The sequence below is a fragment of the Sinocyclocheilus anshuiensis genome, unplaced genomic scaffold (genome assembly GCF_001515605.1).
Source record: "Sinocyclocheilus anshuiensis isolate Anshui unplaced genomic scaffold, SAMN03320099.WGS_v1.1 scaffold1664, whole genome shotgun sequence".
Lineage (NCBI taxonomy): Eukaryota > Metazoa > Chordata > Actinopteri > Cypriniformes > Cyprinidae > Sinocyclocheilus > Sinocyclocheilus anshuiensis.
Window position 1 is genome coordinate 8,927 of NW_015555795.1, and position 9,215 is coordinate 18,141.

General features: G+C 38.4%; 1 long non-coding RNA gene across 1 annotated transcript; it reads right to left on the reverse strand.

Annotated features, from left to right (window-relative positions):
- Nucleotides 1-1,284: 1,284 nt before the first annotated feature.
- LOC107674893 (uncharacterized) lies at nucleotides 1,285-2,232 on the reverse strand. Its single transcript, XR_001632547.1, has 4 exons — nucleotides 2,139-2,232; nucleotides 1,724-1,865; nucleotides 1,545-1,650; nucleotides 1,285-1,415 (listed from the first exon to the last, which is right to left on the reverse strand). It is a non-coding gene; the product is annotated as an uncharacterized LOC107674893 (long non-coding RNA).
- Nucleotides 2,233-9,215: the final 6,983 nt, after the last annotated feature.

Sequence of the window (9,215 nt, forward strand, 5' to 3'; positions counted from 1 at the left end):
GCAACGCTGATGGTAAAGTGCGTTAACTGAGTAAACGTCGTGTTTATTTGATTTAACAGAGCTGCAGAAGCTAGCTGTGTTGAAGCAAATGGCAGCAAAAGTTGAGGCCGACCCAACACCTGATGCTTTCACTACATTTGGAAACCAGGTAGCATCTGAATTAAGACTACTTCAAGATGCAGCTAATGTAACCAGACTGAAAAGGAACATTATGAACATGATATATGATGCTCAAGATGCTGAAAGAAATATATCGTCTTCCTCACATTCACCATCAGCACCATACACATTCCATCCTATTGTTACACCTTTGCCACTGGTACAGTCCTACCCACAACATATGCCACCTCAGGGTTCTCGACCTCAAGGCTTTTTGCAAAAATTGCCAGACTACGATGTCAGTGAAAGTTTCTGAAAAGCTGTTATTTTGATTTACTTGTTTTTATTCAGATTGTTTTACTTTTCCTTTATAGTAAAAGTGTTACTCTGCTGCTGCTTTGTGTGAACACATTTCTATTTTACTGTTTACTAACATTACGGTTAGTAATGTTACTGTTGCAGTGTTAAAAAAATGTTGTAAGTTATGAAGTCATTCTTTCAGGACTTTACTGTAAACCATAGTACGTTTATGGTATGCACTTTATAAATAAATGTTTGACAAAGTAAAAAAAAAAAAAGTCTTGAGTTTTACATGCTATTTTAAACAATGATTTTAAAGTACACCCAAGTTGTATGGTCTGAAGATACAGTATATAAATATCATTCTGTGCCTAAAAGGCTAACATCAATAACAGAACCACCATGCTTTTTAAGAAAGGCACTTTTCTTCTTCTTCAAAATAAAAAAATGACAATGTGCTACAGTATGAAATATCATAATAAAAAACACTGTTTTCTCCACTACAAAAAGTTATACTCTAAACTAAATGTGTTTCTCCTGCCAAGGAACACATCTGACAGGTGTGACGAAGTAGTCACGCAGAAGGTTTCGTTGCATTTTTGCCACAACAGATGCATTGCGTTCCCTTCAATGATCCACTGTTTGGAAAGACCCGATCCCTTGATTCTTCCAGGTTCCCTCAACTATGCTGTGGTCATTGTTCTCCCAGTCTGCAAAGGCTGGAGGGGTGTATGTCTCAGACCTGCGCTCATGAAGGAAGTTATGGATGCATAGGGAGGCCATAGTTATTTTGACTACCTTCTCTGGCTCCAAGCATATGGTGCTCCTAAAAACTCTCAACCTGTTGGCAAGAATGCTGAATGCATTCTCTACCACTCGCCGCGCTCTTGACAAATGGTAGTTTAGTACCCGTTGACTGGGTAGGTTTCCATCCACCACCTCAACATCTAGGCTCCTGGGCAGCACATCCCATCCAGTCCAGAATTTTATTAGAAAACGCAAGATATTATAAGAAGCTGCATTAAAAAAAAAAGTGCACCTCAGGAAACAAAATAATTTTAAAAATCCAGATCATGATCATCCCCTTTTTATTTTTTAATTGTAGAATCTAAAGCAAAAAGTCAGTTAATTACTCATATACCTACAATTTCCGATGAAGGTGCGAAGGAATCCGGTGAGCCTACATGTGTCTTCAAGAGAGGCCTCACTGTCTTCATCATGTGTTGGCCAAATTATCCTCTCTAAATTCATCTGACACATTGACAACATTATCATTACTAAAGAATTGTAGAGCTCAATATTACATAAATGGTCCATATCTTACTAGTGGGGTGTACACTGTATCACAAGTCCTAGGAAAGAGAAGAGGAATAGTGTCTTTCCTCTCAGACACCAAAGGCCAGATCAATGTTTTTCTTCAAACCCCGCCGTAGCTGCTTTACTTGCTTGGAGGTTCTTTCAAGGACCTTCAAAGTTTAATTTGGAATGGAAACATGCATTACATTTTTTAACTTTAAAGGGCTAGTTCACCCAAAAATGAGTAGCTTTTTGTCTCATCTGAAAGTGTTAATTATGCAGGCCTCACTGAGTCATTGGATTTTATCAAAAATATCTTCATTGTGTTTCAGAAGATGAACAGAGGTCTTACGGGTGTGGAACAACATGAGGGTGAGTAATTAATGACAGAATTTGGGTGAACTAACCCTTTAAGAGTATTCCAAACAATAATGCATACTCACTGCATGAATGAGCAGTTTGTCAAGCAGCCATCTTCTGTTCTCTGATGTCACACCAGGCAAATCCCAGGACACTGCAAGGTCTGTAATAGCCCTCTTTTCCTACTTAAAAGTCAATATTGCATTGACAATGCAAGAGGTTAGCACTCTGTAAAGTCTCCAGCACATCCAAAAGACTTTCACTGAGGTTAATGTCAGGACTCATGTGCCAATTCATGCGTGAAAATGATTCCTAATGGTCCATTCCAACCATTCTTTCACAACTTGAGCCTAATCAATCTTGACACTGTCATCTTGGTATATGGCCATGATGAGTCTTCCTACATGGTTGTTTAAGAAATGAAAAGCTACACACTTCATAAATTAGTGTTAGAAGAACGGATGGCAAACATAACATGATAGAAACATAATTATCGCTGCAATTATGATCCAGTCATAGTATCTGAAGTTGCCTATTAAAATCTAAATAGTGACTTTTATTTGGCCGTGCAGTGTATTTGTTTTTGTTTAAGTAATTTTTTTATTCCCAGCTAATATATTTAATGAAAATTAGTAAGAGTAAAGATTTACTAACCATCTCTATTACTTGACGGACATCAGTGTCCACACAGTCCAGTATATCTATGGTGGCTGTTTCAGGGGATCCACCAAAAAGCACGTGGATTATTGCTGGGCTTAAACCAGTTAAGCATGGACCACCATGCAGGAATGAGTGCCCGATCATACGGCCTGCCACCACAAAGAAGTCACTATCCAGAAAACTCTGTGATGTTGAGGGAATCAAGTGATCCTTTTCACCCTCAAAAAGAAGAGTTCCTCCTGGCACTTAAAAGAAATAGAGCCATGCAACATGTAACAATCCGGCATGCATTACAAAAGACAAATGCAGAAACCTTTTAAAATATCAACCCTAAGGCCAATGGCAAGTAATTAACTGTTAATGCCAACAAATTGCTGTAAACTTCTTTTAAAGTTATCCTAAGAAAACGGGAAAAAAAGAACATGTATGTATAGGTCACTAAGACAGCAGAAGTTATGCGTAAAGCTGCAGGATACTGCACGACTCAGAAAATTGAATAGAAAGTGTAAGAAAAGTAAACACACCAGTCATCGTTTTAGAAGTGATAAGGACAATAGTAACTGAATTGCAATACCATTTTTTCCTGACCTTTGTCAATTGCCAAGTTTAATAAAACTTGTCTTATTTCTTGCTTTTAGAACTTTGGCCAAAAAAAGCAAAAACACTACTGAACAATAACCACTAATTTCTATATTTTATTCAACATTTTCTTTTTGACAATTGTATGATTTAAGTACTACAAACACTTGTGCATTAAACGTTTAATTTGCAGGTAAGTAACAGAACTCATTTACAGAAGTTCATTCTTTATACCCTCATCAATCAGTTACCGTTTTTTTTTTAACCCAGTTGACAATTATGGGAAGAAGAACCGAAAAATACAGGGCCGCGTCTCCCAAAAGCGCCGTGGGCCTAGGGTAGGGAAACGCAACCCTGGATTGTTCCGATTTTCATAGAAGCCATTGGTGGTTAAGAAACGCAACCATTTCAGTTATTTAGAGTCAAGACTTTTTCCGTGATTACAGATTAGTTATTAGACTAGAAACCAACCATCCACTGGGTGTCTGACTCTGGGTGTCATCACCCTAGGCTCTGACGTCGACGGTTCCAGACTCGATGACGACGATGCTGTGGTGGGGATCACATAAGTAGCTTCAGCTTCGTGTTTTTATTTCTGGAAAATAGTTTAAATATTTCGACATTACTGCGAATAACGTTAGGTGAAAATAACTTACAACTCTCCAGCTGATCTGCCACATCCCGTAGCAAACTGGACAACGAATTACTACTTGCCGCCATTTTCTTTGAAAACTCTCATCTCTATCACTTAGCTGGCCTGAGATTCTACGCGTGAGCTCTCAACTAATGATGCACTGAAGCTACACAAGGACCGCCTTCCTAATTTCCATGTTACACACGGAAAAGTAAAAATAAATGAATCAATAAATAAATAAATCTAAAAATAAATACATGTGGGAATAAATCATTCAAAAAAAAAAAAGAATTAATAAATATATAAATAAATGTAAAAATACATGTAAAAATAATATAAAAATATAAAAATACATTAAAAAAGAATTAGTGAAAAAATAAAAGTAAAAAAAATGTATAAATGTATAAAAGCAGAAAATAATAAATTAAGGGGGAAAATAATAAAAAAATTAATTTGATTAAAAATGAATCATTTATTTTATCAAGTCGTTTATTCATTTATTTATTATCCTATTATCACATTTATTTATCTATTTATTCATTAATATATTTATTTATTCATTAATTCATTTTTAATTTCTGCAGGTTTGGTCCTCCATAGGAAACTGAGGAAACTGAACGTTTCGCCTGCACGAGAAATAAAATAACTATAAAATATACAGCAGTCCACACTTAAAATGAAGACTTGTTAAATCAAATATTACTCTGCCAGACCCACCTGTTGCCAAAAACCGTATGGTCACAGCTAGGCGCTCTTTTGGGGATATTGCCCGTCTCATCTGTGTGTGCTGCTTGGTTATGAGAGGTCCAACCATCCCCAGCAGGATGTCAAACTCCTTTGCTGTCATCCGAAGAAGCTTCCTGAATCCAGTCTTATCGTTTATCTATTTGTATGGTGAGCACAATAATATATTTCAATAGAGTTAATAGCTTTTTTTATTTGCAAAAAAATGTCTTAAATATATTTATATCAGAATAAATACACTTTACAATTACATTAAGAAAAACAAAGCAGAAATATTTGCTTGACCAGCCGCATCAGCAGCAGCACATAGCAAAATTATTCATTTACCTCCAACTATCTTTGCAGAACGCACAATCCTTGTTCCCTGCGTCTCCCCAACCATTTCCTCCTCCATAATCTTTTTTTTTTTTTTTGCCCTTTTGCTGCAAATCAGCGCACAGACCATTTGGATCGTGAAATTCTCACTTAAGTTCACAACTTGAATCTAGTGAGATACTCTGGGAATCCTGTCGAAAATCCTAATTGAACGCTTCCTATGGAGATGGAATTCGCCGTCTGATTAGTTCCTGAGTGAAGCGATAGCTGCTGAATAATGACTGAAGGGACCTTATGAAGGGAATTATGATTGGTGTCGTGATCCTATAGGTAGACGTGGATCAACTGAGTGTCAGCGGATGCGAGCTTGACTAACATGGCCTGCCAGAACTATCGCTACGCTCCATTTGGCTGCTTTTAGCCTTACCCCTAATTTACCCCTGATTTACACTGCACACATCTGCGGTGCGTTACGGCTCCGAAGAGGTTTTGTTACGTCCTCCACGTGGTGCCAACTCACACCAGAAGCGGATCAGAAGCACAGCGGTAGGATTCGCGAGACCACGTGATTTGCCTGTCAGATGTTGTTTGGTTGCTCATTGTCCTTCATATAACACCGTGTTTTTGTATTTCAAAAATGAACCGCTCGTCGTCTATTTCTGGCCTCCTGCCAAAGATATGTGAAATACGTTGATGGCTGCCTCCGTGGCATGCTCCGCAGTTGTTTTTATGTTTTGGTTAGTTTGTCCTGTCTTTAGTTATATCCCTGCAATCAGTTTCACCAGAGACGAATTGCTGGACATTCGGAAGTACACACCACCCGATATTTCACCGGTTTTCGATTATTCTGATGTTTTGCTGGACATTGTAGTCGGGGGAGCAGCGGCGCTGTTCAGATGCTTCAGGATGCGCAGACAGGGGAAGCGAGCCAGCGCGCTCGTGAAGCTCAGGCAGCGCGGATTCAGAACGCCGTTGCCTAGCATCCATCTGGCGAACCTCAGTCAACACATCAAATAAGTGTACTTCTTTAAAGAATAACAAAAGATTGTTTATCTTTAAAGACTGATTGATTCTCGTCAGTGTGTACATTCCTCCGCAAGCGCACGTGAGCTCCGCTTTACAGAAACTCGCTGATCAGATGACAGACACAAAACAACAACACCTGGACTCTGTTTTAATCATTCTCTGGGACTTTACTAAAGCCAATCTCTCCCATGAACTGCCAAAATACAGACAGCACATCACATGTCCCACCAGAGACCGCAATATATTGGATCACTATTACTTATCTGTGTTTTTTGTTCTGTAACTGTCATTCTGTTACAGTGTGGAAGCTTCTGTCACGAAAACAAATTCCTCGTATGTGTAAACATACCTGGCAATAAAGCTCATTCTGATTCTGATTCTGATACGATTGGGAGTCTGCACAAGGTGTTTATTTTGAAATTGACATTATTTTTTTACTTTTATTTTGTATTTGCTGTGCGGTTTGGACGCGGCATCCGTCAAAAATAAACTAGGTGCCTATCTTTAGCGAAGTGGCACGGAGAGCCGCTTCTGGGACGCTTTTGAAACGTGCCGCGGCGCGTCTGGTGTAAACACAAGCATTGACTAGAATGACCGTGATCAGTTCCGGTAGCCGTGTCGGAGCCGTAACGCGCCGCAAACGTATGTAAATCAGGGGAGTTGGTTCACCCTCCGCCTATGCCCTAGACCAGGGGTGTCCAACCCTGCTCCTGGAGAGCTACCATCCTGCAGATTTAAGCTCTTACCCCAATTAAACACACCTGAACCAGCTAATCAAGGTGTTCAGGGTTGCTTGATAATTACAGACAGGTGTGCTGGAGCAGGGTTGGAACTAAAGTCTGCAGGACGGTAGCTCTCTAGGAGCAGGGTTGGACACCTCTGCCCTAGACAGTCTTTTTTTCCCCTTTTCCCCAAAAAAGCTTATACTACTGTTTCAGCTATTAAAATAGTTCAGTTTTGTATGTAATGGAAAAGTGATTATATTTAGTTTAGTTTTTTTATAAAGTTAATTTAGAAAAACGTTTGGAGCATTTTTTGTTCGTTTAATGTTTTTTTTTTTTAAGTAGGAACAAGCGGCCAGCAACAGACAGTGAATTGATCATAGCCTATGTTTGATCCATTTAGCCTTCTCAAATCGGAGAGTGGAAGCTGAAGCACGCTCTGCAGGACATGGAGGCGCCAGCACGATCACTTGCATTCTTTTCTAACAGTGGAAACAACTTAATACGCAGTCATTTTTGCTCATAAAGATAACAGTAATACATCATTCTAAACTGTAAAGGCCGGGTCTAGTTTTATTTGTGTGCACTCACAATATCAACAAAACGTTGTGCTTTTATCAAATAAAGAAAACAAACGCTTTCTGCCGTCTCGGGCTTGAACAGGAGCGCTTCAAGATGATGAACCTAAACTCAGACATGATCAAAATATATAGAAAGCTTTACATTACTACTTTAAAACTAAATAATTCAAATCGAAAATAGAAATTCTTTCATTATGTAATTCTTGCATTTCTCTCTAAAGGCACATCCAATGAGATGGCAAGTCATTTTTTTCATCACCATAATTGATGGATGTCTAAATGTCTAAAACAGGCCCAATTATAATTTGCGTTTTATTTTATAATTCTGTACAATTAAAAAAGAAAACAAAAATTATAATGGCATATATGTAAAACATTTTACTGTAATTGTATAGCTGCTTATATTTTCAGATTTTTATGTTGCTCTGTTCTGAATACCTTCAAATTTAAAGAATTTGCTGCAACGCAATTTTGTCTAATATGTCAATTATTTATTAGCCTATTTTTTAATCCATGCAGCAAATGCTTTAAAAACAGCTTTAAAATTACTTTATTGCATTCCAGACGCTTTTAAAGTACTTTTCACTATACATTTTACAGGTAGCTTGAATGTAAACATTGTCATGAATTCGTTGTATTCCCATTTGTAAAATAGCCAACAAATTCATTGTTGTAGTCTAACCCGATCTCATGAAAGTGCATATAGCACGATTTTCTGCTTCTATTTGGCGTAATATTTCTATGCAGAAATTGACTTTGGCATGCAAAAGACTGATAAATTCATAATTAACGGCATGGGTTCAGTCGACAGAAATACGGGACACACAGGCCTATAATAACTGCTGAAATGTTTGCGGGGCAAATCTGAGGTCAGTCTGAGCGCTCGTGGTACTCACAGTGCGTACAGCCATACACCTGCAGGTGCCACTGCAGTCATGCACAGAAATGATTGAAGATAGTGACAGACCTACTTGAGCATAGAAAGAGGTTTGTTTAGAAATGCAAACAGTACAATTTTGTGTTTGTTAGGGGTTGCACAGACTAATCGACTAGTCGACTTCAATGCTCTGCTATGATGCTTTAAGCTTGACGTCGACTAGTCGCTCGTCCTTCTTCTTCTTCTTCTTTCAGGTTTAATGGCGGTTGGCAACTCATCTCAAAGGTGCATTACCGCCACCTACTAGACTGGAGTGTGGGCATTAGACTGACATCAAAGAAGTGGAGAGGGAAGAGAATTTGTTACTTATTTTCGTCTTAAATCTTGGAATGTACACTCCTATGCCCACTTTTTGTTTGATTGGGTCTTTAGATCCATCTGTATAGATCTGTATAAAAGAATAAAAATGTTCTCTCATAAAAACGTTGATTTCATAACTATTAGTATATCTTTCTTCTGCTTTCATTTCAACAATGGGTTCAGGAATATTCCATACCGATACCCCATTTGGATAAGAAATCTTTGAAGGACTTCCACATTTACGCTCCGTTTCCAAACAGTTAAAATGACAAATAAATGCATACTCCGAAAGCGCTCCACAAGACGTGTGATTATATTACTGGATGCTCGAAACTGAACAGGAGAATGCACGTTTTAAACAGCTTATTGTACAGGTACGTTAATCGCCGTTCTAATCTAATGCGCTGCTGCACTGTAACGCACACACATAGGCTACAGACAGTAGCGCTGACAAATAAATGCATACTCTGATAGCGCTCCACAAGACTATATAAAATAAAACTAAGATTATATTACTGGATGCTCGAAATTGAACGGGAGAATGCACGTTTTAAACAGCTTATTGTACAAGTAAATTAATCGCAGTTCTAATCTAATGCACTGCTGCACTGTAACGCACACACATAGGCTACAGACAGTAGCTTGTACATCACGCGCACAGA